The 12,696-nt window shown below is 55.1% G+C and overlaps 1 pseudogene; it reads left to right on the top strand.

Moving 5' to 3' along the window:
• The first annotated feature begins 761 nt into the window (after positions 1-761).
• LOC132356563 (dipeptidase 2-like) lies at positions 762-7,314 on the top strand (annotated as a pseudogene).
• Positions 7,315-12,696: the final 5,382 nt, after the last annotated feature.

A 12,696-nucleotide genomic window follows, 5' to 3' on the forward strand; every position in this document is an offset into this window, starting at 1 on the left:
TGAAGTGCTAATGAGACTGGAGGGCTGAGGAGATGGTGTCCCAGGAGGCTGGGTTGATGTGAGCCTAGACTTGGTACCCAGAACGCGGTTCTCAGTCTCCTGATCACTCTGCCTCAGTATTTGGCCTTGTTCTAATCTACATAAAAGTATCAGAGGGCTAGAGTTCAGTGTGGTTGAAACAGGCAGTATAAATGGGGCCCAAGAGGGGTTGCCAAGGTGGGAGGGGTCCTTAACCAATTTATATTAGATTAGTTTTTTTTCCAAAACTTGAAAGACATTTCCATTAAAGCCTCAGAAGTGACAGACTGCAAGAAATGTTTTCTCTGTTGTGGAAGGGAGAGATGGAGAGGCTCATGATTGCAATGACTTTCGGGTTCTACTGTTTTCCCTGGAAACGGTGAAGAGACTTCCTCATGTGCTGCAGCCATAGGCTCTAGAAATTGCTTTTGCAGCCAGTGTCCCTTCTCTAGGGACTCATAGAGGGGATGGGCCAAGGCTGTGTTTTGTATGTCAAGTAGATTAAAGGTCTTCAGCCAGAAACTGGGAGAGACAGGAGAGAGGGAAATTCTGGCAGGAGGCTGTGTACAGCAGAAGTGACTGATCAGTTCTGATTTTCTTTGCAGCAGCAGTTCCTTTGGCCACGCCAGCAAAGGTGGAAGCAGAGAAGCCAGTCCCCAGACGTGCTCCCAAGAGAAAGCACTCTCCGGAAAAGTCGCACAAAGATCTGGGTTGCCCCAGACCCAAAATCCGGCGATTGGAGCATGGTGCCAGGAGGTAGACCCCACAGAATCCTGCTGGCTGAGCCATTCTGAAGAGAGAGCAATGGTTTAACTGCCTAAGGCAGCGAATGCCTCTTCCTGCCGTGACCCACCCCGTCCCCCCACTGCCCACTGCCACAGATCACAACCTGCGTCGTTCTGTTTGAGCCTTCCTCAGCCAGGATCCTCCTTCCACACTAAATGGCCATAAGCAAGGAGCCTCAGAAACTGACGTTTGAAATGAGAGTCTGCCCTGAACATCCCAGGGCTGAAGCTGGCCTGGAAGAAAACGTGACGTTCCTCTGCTCAATCCTCAGGGCCCCCTTGTCAGCTGAAGACAGAAAAGTCTGCACTCTGCGAGCCGAGGAGGATGCAGGAGCAGAGACAGGGTGCAGAGAAGCCTTAGCAGTCTACCACATGGGCTCCTGCTCTGAGCCATTGTCAGCGGCCACCACCACAAACCAGGGGGGAGCTGGGTTTTTTGAAACTGAAAGCGGCAATCTGTGGCTTCCCAAAGAGCCTCCTGCCTGGGGTCTCAGGAGGCAGGACAGAGAGACCCAGGAAGACCTGCTCCCTGAAGCAAGGACAGGATGGAGAGTCAAGCAGCACGCAACCTGCCCCGAGGTTCACGTGCTCCTTTATTCCCAGCCCTTTCTGTCCCCAGGGGGGTCCCTTACTGCTCAATAAAATGTTTTTCTGTAACAGACTTCTAGGGTCGCCAGTGCTCACACTTAGGTCACTACCCCTGTGCTAGGCACTCCTGCTACCCAGGAAAGCTTCCAAAGGTGGAACAGCTCCAGGGGGTGCCAGGCATCAGAGCAAAACCTTGAGAGGCTGGGGATGAAGGAGTTTGGGCACAGTCCCTAAAGCATCTCAGTGGTTGAGCTTCTGTGAGAAGGCACATCCCCTCTAGATGTGTGTGTGTGTGTGTGTGTGTGTGTGTGTGTGTGTGTGTGTTGGGGGGAGGAGGTCCCCAGAGGAGGCAGCTAGGGGGAGGGCCTGAGGCTGGAAATGGGGAATGGCGTGCGGCCTCTGAGCAAGCACAGGCACTTAGCCCTTGAGGTTTCTGGGAAAGCTGGAGCCACAAGGGCCACGAGATAAGGCAAGTGTAGCAGCAGAACCCAGGTGCCAGGTCTTTCCTCAGAACCTATACTTCTCCACGAGGCCGGGCCTTCCATGCTGAGGTAGGAGGGATCCTGGCCAGAAGGTCAGCCAGCAGCCCTGGGAGGAAGGTTGCTGCGATGGGGGCTCTGCTGCCATGGAAATGACTTCATTTCCTTCCACTCAAATAGCCTACTGACTGGGTTCCTGCTCTGTTGAGGAAAAGGGTCGTTGACTCTCCCCAGAAGGTGTTCAGCTCACATCCCAAAAGTCCCTCTCTTTAGGCCCTGGGGAGGTGTAGCAGCGCCTGAGGGCGCTCTTTCCTGAGGCTGGTTGGGGAGTCAAGCAGGTGGAGAGAGAAGGTCGGGGGCAGAGGGCCCCTTCCTGAATCCACAGCTCACAAGGTTACCCCCCCATTTCCAGAAACTCTCTCTTCTCCCACACCAGCCCACAGGGCCCCGTACCGGGACACCGGGAGCCCAGAGCACGTGTGGCCGCAGAGACGCTCGCACGCAGCCCTCGGAGTGCGCGGGGCCGGCTGCAGGCAGATGGGGACGAGGTGCGCTCCCGGGAGGCCTCGGGCTGAAGGTGGCCCTCTGAGAGAAGCGGCCCAGCTTGGCCAGGAAGGTGAGAGGCGGGGGAGAGCAACCTAGGGCGCCCCCTCGGAGCAGCGGGAGTGGGAAGAGGCGCAGGGGCGGAGGGAACCCGCGACGGGAGGCGAGTGGGCGCTCAGCAGAGGCCAGCTTAGCCCGCGGGAGCTGCCTCTGCGCAGGGGGCGGGAGGGCAGTGCCGCCCCGGGGCTGCCGGGCTTCGCGGATCGCGGCTCTCCGCACACGGCTCGCAGGGCCCTGTGACTCTGTACCCCCTCCCTCACCCCGCCCCCCTCGCGAGGCCGCGCCCCTGGGTGGCCTGTGTCGACGGGCACAACCCCATCGCCCGCCCCTCTCAGACCCGCCTCTGCCCACCTGCCTGGCCCTGCGCAGCTTGCGGCCCGGGGGCCTCGAAGGTCCCCGCGCACTCCGCCAGCGGCCTCTGCTGTGTCTGCTGCTGCGGCCGGGAACCCGCGTCCAGACCACGCCGGGCACCTCCAGCACCCCAAGTCCGCGGGAGCGCACGCGGGCCCTGAGGCGGGACTTCCCGCTTGTGGACGGGGGGCTGCAGTGTGTGCGGGCTGGTGGGGGCCGGTGGGGGCCTAGCCTGGCCCTGGGCAGGGGAGGAAGTCCGGAGCATGCAGAGCTAGTGGGGAGGCTCCCTCACACCACCCCTGGATGTCCTCTCCATCATCTCTGGATGCCCTTCCCCTTCTCTGTCATCCCCTCCCTCGTGGGAAGCCCTCAGCCCAGGCCTCAGCTGCTCCTAGTATAGTCTGTGTGACAGTGGGAGGTGGGGGACCCCCCGGCTGGCCCAGGCCAGGCAATGTGTCCTGCCTGATCCCAAGACCTAAGGAGCCCACCCATTTGCCTTGACCTCCCTCCAGCCACAACGACATGCCCCTGGTCCTGAGGCAGTTGTACCACAATGGGCTCCAGGATGTTAATCTGTGCAATTTCAGCCACGGCCAGACCAGCTTGGACAGGCTGAAAGACGGTCTCGTGGGAGCCCAGGTACCAAAGGGACACACAAGGTGCCACCATGGCTGCTGGGGAATGTGGGGCAGTTTGGGGGCCTCAGAGACCACAGCTTAGTCACATTGGAACTAAGTTACCATAGTGACCTAGAAAGTGCCATGCCATGATGCTGCGGGCTACAGGGGTCACAGTGAGCCAACCTGACGGGCATCCAAGTACCACAGCAACAGCAACGCATTCCATGTGACTTCTGGGCACAGTGAGTGCTGTGCCAGCTGAGGAGGCTATGAGAAGCCCAAGGAGTGCCAAAGCCCAAACCAAGCCCTGGCCTTCCCTCAGTTCTGCTCAGCCTGCGTCCCACGCCAGACCCACGAACGGGATGCTGTGCGCCTCACCCTGCAGCAAATTGACCTCATCCGCCTCATGTGTGCCTCCTATTCTGAGCTGGAGCTTGTGACCTCAGTTAAAGGTAGACGGGGGCTTCCCTGGTAGTCCAGAGGTTAAGACTCCACGCTTCCACTGCACGGGGCTCGGGTTTGAGCCCCGGTGGGGGAACTAAGAGCCCTCATGCTGCGCGGCACGGCCAAAAACAAAAAGAAAAGGTAAACAGACTGGTGGTGGTAGGTGCTAGGGACTTCAGTAAGCTACCCCTGCCTCTGAAAACGATCATCTGACCTACCTGCCCCCAGCTCGCAACAATACCCGGAAGTTGGCTTGCCTCATTGGTGTGGAGTGCGGCCACTCACTGGACAGTAGCCTCTGCATCTTGCGTACCTTCTGTGCGCTGGGTGTGCGCTACGTGACACTCACCCACACCTGGAACACGCCCTGGTGAGCGCAGTGCAGATGGTAAGGGCCCAGTGAGGCAGGGATCTGCCCAAGATCACGCTGGGGCCCAAAGCAAGTTTACCCCTGGGATCCGGCCCCGAACCTGGGGTGAGGAGGGGAATGGAGGTTTGCAGAACAAGACTGAATCCCCAGAAGGGCCCTCCTACTGCCAGGCACAGCCCAGTTTGGGTCCCTCCTCTTGCACCAGGGAGTTGCAGGTGTAGATGGTTCAACAGAACCTCTTTCTAGGCTCTTGTAGCCAAGTCATGGCCACCAGTCAGACTGCCTCCTGGCCATCCTGCAGGGCACAGAGCTCAGCAAAGGGTATCCACCCTCTACAGCAATGTCAGTCGGCTGACCGGCTTGGGCGAGGTAAGGACCCGGGTTCCATACCCTGCCCCACATGAATGTCCAGCCCCGCCTGTTCCCTACAGATAAATGCACACAAGGTAAATGCAGCCCTGATGCCCTCTCCCCATCCTGTCCCTGCAGAAGGTGGTGGCAGAAATGAACCGCCTGGGCATGATGGTGGACTTGTCCCACGTCTCGATGCTGTGGCACGGCGAGCCCTAGAAGTGTCACAGGCACCTGTCATCTTCTCCCACTCAGCTGCCCAGGGTGTGTGCAAGAACACTCGGAATGTTCCTGATGATATCCTGCAGCTTCTGGTGAGAGACTGCCCTGGCCCTCAAACCTAAAGCAAGAGGTTCAAACCGGGAGCCCTTGAACCTGAGCCTCTTCTCCCTCAATTTCCTCAAACCCCAGGTTAAATATCTTCTGCCCCCAAAACCCACGGTCCACAGCCCCTGAACTCTTGAGCCCTAGGTGGGGGTCTAGGTGGTAAGAGACTCCTCCAAACCCAGAAACCCAGGGCCAAGACACCACCCAGACCAGGGCTGCGGCTCCTCCCTTCACACAAACCCAGAGAGGAGACGACTCTGACCTCAACGCCTTCCTCACAGGGGCCGAGAGCGTGAACAGGCAGGTGGCGTGCTGGGGGCCAAGCTGACTGTCCACCGGTCCGCCCCTGCAGAAGAAGAACGGTGGCATCGCGATGGTGCCCTTGTCCGTGCGGGTGCTGCAGTGCAACCCGTTAGCCAACGTGCCTACTGTGGCAGGTGAGCCTCACCCTGGGCTCTCTGAAAACTCTGATTTGGAGCTGAAGCTGGGTCCAAACTTGGGGAGGACTTCAGAAGAGCCCCAGTGGTTTGACCCACCTGTTGGCAATAGGTACAGCTCCCAAAAACCCAGTAATGGACGGTACACAGCACCTTGGTGCCATGTGGAACTGGAGCCACGGAATCAAAACTGCGATACTGATGGGTATCAGGGAGGCTGTCAGACACAGAGCCCGGGTGCTGCCCATCTGTGCCTCTGCAGGGGCTCCTAAAGCGCACTGCCCCTACCTCTGGCCAAGGGACTGGACAGCTCCTTAGGTCTCTGGGGTCTTCATCAGTTGTACTCTTGTTCCTTTCTCATCCTCCACACCCGGGGAAAGGAGCCCCCACAGGTTCTCAAGGAGACTGGGAGGCAGGGTGAATCGTGGGTGGGAAATGGCCCAAACAGGGGGCTCTGGGTTCCACTCCAAATCTGAAGTCCAATCTAGAGCCAGCTGGGATCACTTCAGATCAAACCTCAGGGCCCTCTAGTTGGTACTCTCGGTGCCAGGCCACGAAGGAACTGGCCTGTTTGGCCTACAGGCTGCAAAAAGGGGAATCAACAGAGGCCAGTCATCACCCGCACCCCTGCCCTGGAAGCCCCACACTGCTGACTTCCCATTCTTCAGATCACTTCGACCACATCAGGGCAGTCACTGGATGCAAGTTCATCGGGATTGGCGGAGATGATGACGGGGCTGACCGGTGAGTGCTTCCCCGTGGCTTGTCTCGGGCTGGCTGGGCAGCAGTGGGGCTTGCACAGCCACCGTGCCCACCACACTGTGGTCCTCATGGCCTTGACCATAGCCTCAGGTGTGCTGGCCCAACTGCTATCTCCCCTCTCCCAGGGTCTGCTTCCTGGGCTCTCCTGTCTGTTTGGCCCTACTCCAGGTCATCATATTTGTCTAAAACACCACACAGAGTTCATCTGCCCAGCATCTGCGCCCATCCAGTGCCAGCAGACCCACGGCCTCTGAGCAGACTCTTAGCAAGGTCTGGGCTGGGCTGACCATCTTCTCTGCCTGCAGCTGGGTCTGTGCATGCAGGGGGCTCAACCCAGTTCTTAAAAAGCTTTTCTTCTCTTTATAAATGGAGGCAAAAATTGCATTCAGTGAAAGGCATAGATCTTAACAGTACAATTCAATGACTTTTGACGAATAGTCGAGGTGCTTTTGGGGCATTCCTCTGAAGGATGAAGAGCAGGAGTGAATCACTTACTCTCTCCAAGTCTCCATTTTCCATATCTGACCAGGGCTGGGGTTCAGTGGACCCTGGACACATAGGGCTTTGGTTCTGACTCAGCACCAGGGAACAGGTCTGAGGCCCAATAGCTGGCTGGCTGGCGGCCACAAGGGTTCCCGCAGGGGCTGGAGGACGTGTCCATATACCCGGTACTGATAGAGGAGTTGCTGAGGCGTGGCTGGAGTGAGAAAGAGCTCTGGGCTGTGCTTCGAGGAAACGTGCGGCGGGTCTTCAGACAGGTGGAACAGGTATGCTGGGCTGGGCAAAAGAGTAGCTCTGAGCAGGTGGTCTGAGCAGGTGTACGTGGGGGTGCTGTGAGAGGTGCTGCCTGCTGACTGCCGCCTCCAGGTACGGGAGGAGAACGAGGGACAGAGTCCCTTGGAGGATGACTTCCCAGATGAGCAGCTGGGCAGCTCTTGCCGCTCCGTCCTCCCACGTCTGCATCAGAGAGAGGATCTGGCTCAAGACCAGAAACTAACCAGAGCTGCGGTTCGTGGGAATCCCATTTTGTCACCTAAGTGGTCATTCTCAAAATCTTGCCCCCACATGGGCCCAGGCCTCACAGTTATTGCTGCCTTCCCAGTCCTCATTGTTTGGCTCTGGTGATCCAGTTAATCCTGCCAGATGTCACTTTGGCAGCCACAGATACCCCACAAAGTTTCCTTGCATGCGAGCACAAACAATTCCTATGTATTATTCTTTTCTGATAATTCTTTCAATGTATCCCTTCTGGCTTTGTGCAAAGCGATTCTTTGTTTTGTACACGGGGACCACATCTGGGAAAACATCGCCGCACCCTCATAAGTTACAGGGGGAGACCCGAACTGGCCAAGCCATGACAGGAGCTCGCCGCTGCTGAGCTCTACAGATCCCACTCCTTCCACACAGTTCGCCAATTCCGCGGCGAGCTCATCTTTCTTGAAGTTGTTCCCTTAGGAGACGTGTACAACGCAGCAGGATTCTCAACCCGTTCCCCGTGGTCACTTGTGCTAGATGGAGCTTTGCAGTGTTCTGTGCCGGCCGTGGGCCGCTGCTGGAACACTGTGTGACAACTGCCTGCACAGGACTTCGGGGATAATGAAATGTCTGTCTTCCCAGCCTGACGCTGCTGAAAACCACGCTTCCCAGAGAAGCAGAGAGATCCAGCTGGTCCACACCTGCATACACATTTGTTGACATGTGCAGATGACAGCAGGCTCTAGCAGGACCCACATTAGCCTAAATTCAAGAACTCGGGTGCCAGCCCTTGACAGCAGCTGAAGGGGGGTTTACAAGAGATGCAACCTCGAACCATACCCTAGGCTGAACCAGAGATGCTGTTGGAAGAAATAGGCCGTTGTGTCACTTTCACGAAGAGTTTGGCCACGAGAAAAGTCCCCCAGAGCCCAGCACTGTGGGAGAGGCCTCACCCACAGAGCAGGGCAAGTGTCCCAGGCAGGGTGCCCCGCGCCCGGCACCCCACCAACCCAGCAGGAAGGTGCCCCCCCTACGCCCCAGACAACGGGAGCTCTCCCTTCCTGAATAATTGAGCTTCTCATCCAAAAGAGGTTCTCTTCCCACCCAAACATTAGAGCTTCTAAATATTTCGGGATCCCTGGGTTGTAGAGGGTCACTCGCCGTGCCCTTTGGATAAATGAAGCCAACGTCAGCTGCTTCTGGGCTGGCCTTGAACAAAACCATCAAGATGGAAAATCTCTGCTCCTGCCCTTCCTCCGGTCACCCCCTGTCAAGCCTTTCCTGCTGCATGCAGTGACCCGGCTCTTTTGTGAGCAGGTGAAGAACGCCCACTGTGCGTGCAGTTCTGTGGTCCCTGCAGAGATGAGGTGGGTGCGGGGGACCCTCAACCATGCTTGCCTCTGCTGCCATCCCCAGGGCCCTTGATACGGGCTTCAGCACAGCACAGCCAGCCTCAGGAGGCCTGTGGGACCACTGGGGCCCCGGCGGTGATCCCCTGGATGTTCCTGGGAACGCTCCCACGACTCCAAGGCGAGCCCTGCCAGCACCCAACTCCACCAAGCTGGCACTCCTTACCTTTTGTGGATTCCGTTCGCAGCCCCCTCCTCATACGCATTCTCAAAGCTTCCAAGGGGGGTGACCCCACTTCTCTGCTACAACTCCACCCTGAAGGCAGCCCCCGCCTGACAGCACCGCCCGCCCCCCCCCCGGCAGGGCAGCCCTGAGTAGCTGCCCCTCCACGTGGACTGTCCGTTCCCAGGTTCCACGCCAGCCCACCGAAGGGTGGAGACTCCAGGAGAGCCACTGTCCGCTCGCACTGCGCCAGCATCACCACCGCCACTTGCATCCACTCTACACTTTCCCCCTGTGTGCTTCCCCACCCCGGTTCCCTGCGTGGGTCCCCCGCTGCGCGTACACAAGCCTGTGCAGAGACAGAGCACAGCCACCAAGTCTGAGCCTGGCCGCTGACGTCTGTGCTTGGAGAGGCTGGAGGAAGCTGCTCCCCAGTCGGCTTCACCGCAGGGTCCTGGTACCCAGTCTGCCTCCATCAGGGAGGTGATGGGACCCCACGGAAGGATGCCCAGAAGCTCTCCTGGCCTGCGGGGTCTGGGGCTGTTCAGCTCTCTAATGCTGGGTCCTTCGGAGAGAAAGTCTTCAGTCACCTGCCTGGGCACCCCATCCCCTCTGAAGATACAAACTAAACCTCCTCCAGGGTCTTGGCCTGGAGGCAGGAGCCGCCCAGGGTCAAAGCCCATCCCTCTCTCTTCCCACCTCTAGACCTGTGGGAAGGGCTCAGGCTAAACTCCCGGTGCCTCTTCTCTCAAACCCTCAAGTGATAAGAGAAGAGGTATGTCTGTCCACCTTGCAGGGTCCTTACTCCGCCTGCCAGTAGGTGACATGGTCCTGGAGGTTCTTCTTAAACTGCCAGTCTCACTGTCTTAGCCTCAGAGTTACACACGCCCAGGAAGGACCCCGGGTACACGGCGTCCCGTTACTCCCAACTCTAGTCCTGAGCGTCAGGGTTAGCTGCCAGCAGGGGACAACCCATTTCAGGGATTTCTCATTTCCAAGGGCTCTTGAATGCAGAAAGAGCCCTAAGAGTCAAAGGAATTTAGCTCCAGTGGTGAAGTTACAAGTCGTCTGGCAAACACTTACAGCTGGAGGGCCAACTAAGCACCCCCTTAAATCTCACCACACAGACTCTGCTGCTCCGGGCTGGCCGGTGTGGTTCTCCTAAGGTTGCCTGTGATATTGATCATCTTGCTGTACCTCCCAGTTAAAGACACAGCCTTAGGAAGATGGCTGGACCCAGACCATCAGGCAATCATATTTACCCACTGACCTACCCTCTTCCTCCCTCACTTTGGAAGCTTTAGCGAAACATATTTCACTTCCCACTTTAAAATGAAATCATCAGCCTCTAAATAATGCACCTTGCATGGATAGGAGGGCAGGCAGTCTGCACACACACCTGTGCTGGTCCATCTGCCCAGTGAAAGGGAGGAGCAGAGTATTCCCCAAGGGGCTTTCTCGGAGCTTCGGAGGCTGAAATTTCAGGGTTGACGGGGTGTACACGTTAGGAAGTGAGAGAGAGAGACTCCAGCTGCGGGAGAGGAGGGGAGAGACTCTCAGTGGTCTTCCTAGGTAGTGAGCTGTCGGAGCGAGTGGCATTCCTCCCCATCTCGCCCATGCAACAGTAAACACAGCACATGTCTCTGTGTCCTTTTCCTAACAATGAATTATTTTTAAAAATATTTTAACTTTGTGTGCTGTTGTACAGGAGGGTCACTGAGGGATATATTTGAGACTAGGACCCTTAGCTCCATGAATAGCAAAGTTAATATCTGATGCAGCCAGGACGTTGCAAAGCCTCTTGGGACCCCAGGCACCCAGGATCGCTGTGCACGGAAGAGCCAGCTGCCCACTCGCTGCTCATCCCCCTGCAGGCTCCCCTGTCAATTGCTTACGTAGCCTCCTGTCTGTATGTTCCCTGTTGCAGCTCACGGTGCTTGACTAACTGAGCCCGAAGCATTCAGAGCCTCTTCTGCTGGGTGCTCAGAGCACTGATCCCAAGAGCTGCACCACCAAAACAGGATTCTAAGGGTCGACAAAATGGGAAATCTTGCAGTTTATCCTCTTTCTAAGGATCCACCGTACTTTTTGTTAGTAAAGCCTCTTAGATAACCTTTAAGAAAGACACCTGGGTTTTTTTCCAAACTCACTAAACTTTTCCCATAATGAAATTTGTATTAATATCCTGCAGACTTGTGCTTCACAAAAACACTCAGGAAGTCTTTTCCAGAATCGTATAGGTTGTGTCTGCAACAGTAGTTCTCGTGCAAATGCAGCAGTGAACTTTGCATGACTGTTTCAAGGATGTTTAATGAAAGCCAAGGGCATGATTCCTAAAATGCAGTTCAGTGAAGATAATTATACAAGGAAATAAACTAATATGGTTCAAGTAATTGGCCTTCTGGTACACCAGTGAGAGGCATCTGCCTCACAGTGCCTACAGGGGTGGATGGGGCGGGGGACCTTGGATGGTCACTCCTAAAGGGCACTCCTCTCCCAGACTTTGTAAGTACTAAACAGCCAACAATTCGAGGTTAGACTCTCAGAGGGAAATCAAAAGCACTGTTATCTTGCTTTAATAATTGAGGATAGGATCTATATGCTTTGGAGAGGAGAAAAGCAAATGGCAGAGATGCCATCCAAGTAGGAAACTTGATGAGCTAATCAGTATTCTCCCCTGAATGGAAGTCTCTATCCTCCTCCAGGACTGAGGCAGGGACGGACTTGCCTGAGGTCATATAGTGAGTTGGTAAGAGGAGAAAGTCACATCCAGTTCCCTGACTCTGTTCAGTGATTACTCACCCTACCAACAACCCAAAGACCTCAGCTCTTCTTGAATATTTTGAACTGAGTTGTGGGCTTGTAAGGTACCCAGAAGTTTTTTATGGTTTGTTTTATTTTTATTAAGTAGCTGGAAGTCTGAGACCATGGTTGATGCACAACCAGAGGAAAGGGAAGGAAAAGAGGAAAAAGTAGATGAAGTGCGTCCTCCTGATCTCTTGCTATTTTGTTTTCAAACTTCACTTCTCCGTACTCTAACCATGAAAATACCGATGGTCATGGTGATGGCAGTGGCTGTGATTTACTGAGCACCCACTCTGTACTATGTCCCGTCTTAAGCAGGCTCTCTTGATTCTCATGCTGGTTCTGTCTCATTTTTCTGACTTTTAAACCTTGGAATGTCCCACCCACTCCTCTTCTCCATCCTCACTCACTCCCTTGATCTCATGCAGCCCCAAGATTTTTAATGAACTACACACTGATGATCGTATCCCAGCCCCGGCCTCTCCCGGGGCCCCAGATGCTCACACACCTCTGTCTACCCATCACCTCCACTTGGGTATCCAAGAGACTACTGCTGCTTAATGCGCCTGAAGCCAAATTCTTGGTTCCTGCACCCCACAACCAAGGGGTTCTCCTTTCACCCAGTTCTCCATTTCAATATGTGACAACTCCAGTTTACCCATCGTTCAGGACAAAATCTTTTTTTTATTGCAAAAGTGTTGTTTTTTTTTTCTTAAATTTTTATTGGAGTAGAGTTGATTTACAATGTTGTGTTAGTTTCAGGCGTACAGCAAAGTGAATCAGTTATACATATACATATATCTGCTCTTTTTTAGATTCTTTTCCCATACAGGCCATTACAGAGTATTGAATATAGTTCCCTGTGCTATACAGTAGGTCCTTATTAATTACCTAGTTTATACACAGTAGTGTGTATGTGTCAATCCCAATCTCAGGACAGAATCTCGAGGTCTCTCTTTGTGTCTCAATATTCACCCAACCCATCCCGCATACTAGCTCATCCTACAGGTTCTACCTACAGAATATTTCCAGATTCTGACGGTCACTTATCACCACGACCACTGCTGAAATCGAAACTCTCTTCCTCTCTCACCTGGAGATGCAATCACTTCCGACCTGGTCTTTTGGCTTCTCCACTTACAGTGTTGTTTTTTTTTTTTATTGGAGTATAATTGCTTTACAATGTTGTGTTAGTTTCTGCTGTACAAT

This window comes from Balaenoptera ricei, chromosome 21 (genome assembly GCF_028023285.1).
Source record: "Balaenoptera ricei isolate mBalRic1 chromosome 21, mBalRic1.hap2, whole genome shotgun sequence".
Lineage (NCBI taxonomy): Eukaryota > Metazoa > Chordata > Mammalia > Artiodactyla > Balaenopteridae > Balaenoptera > Balaenoptera ricei.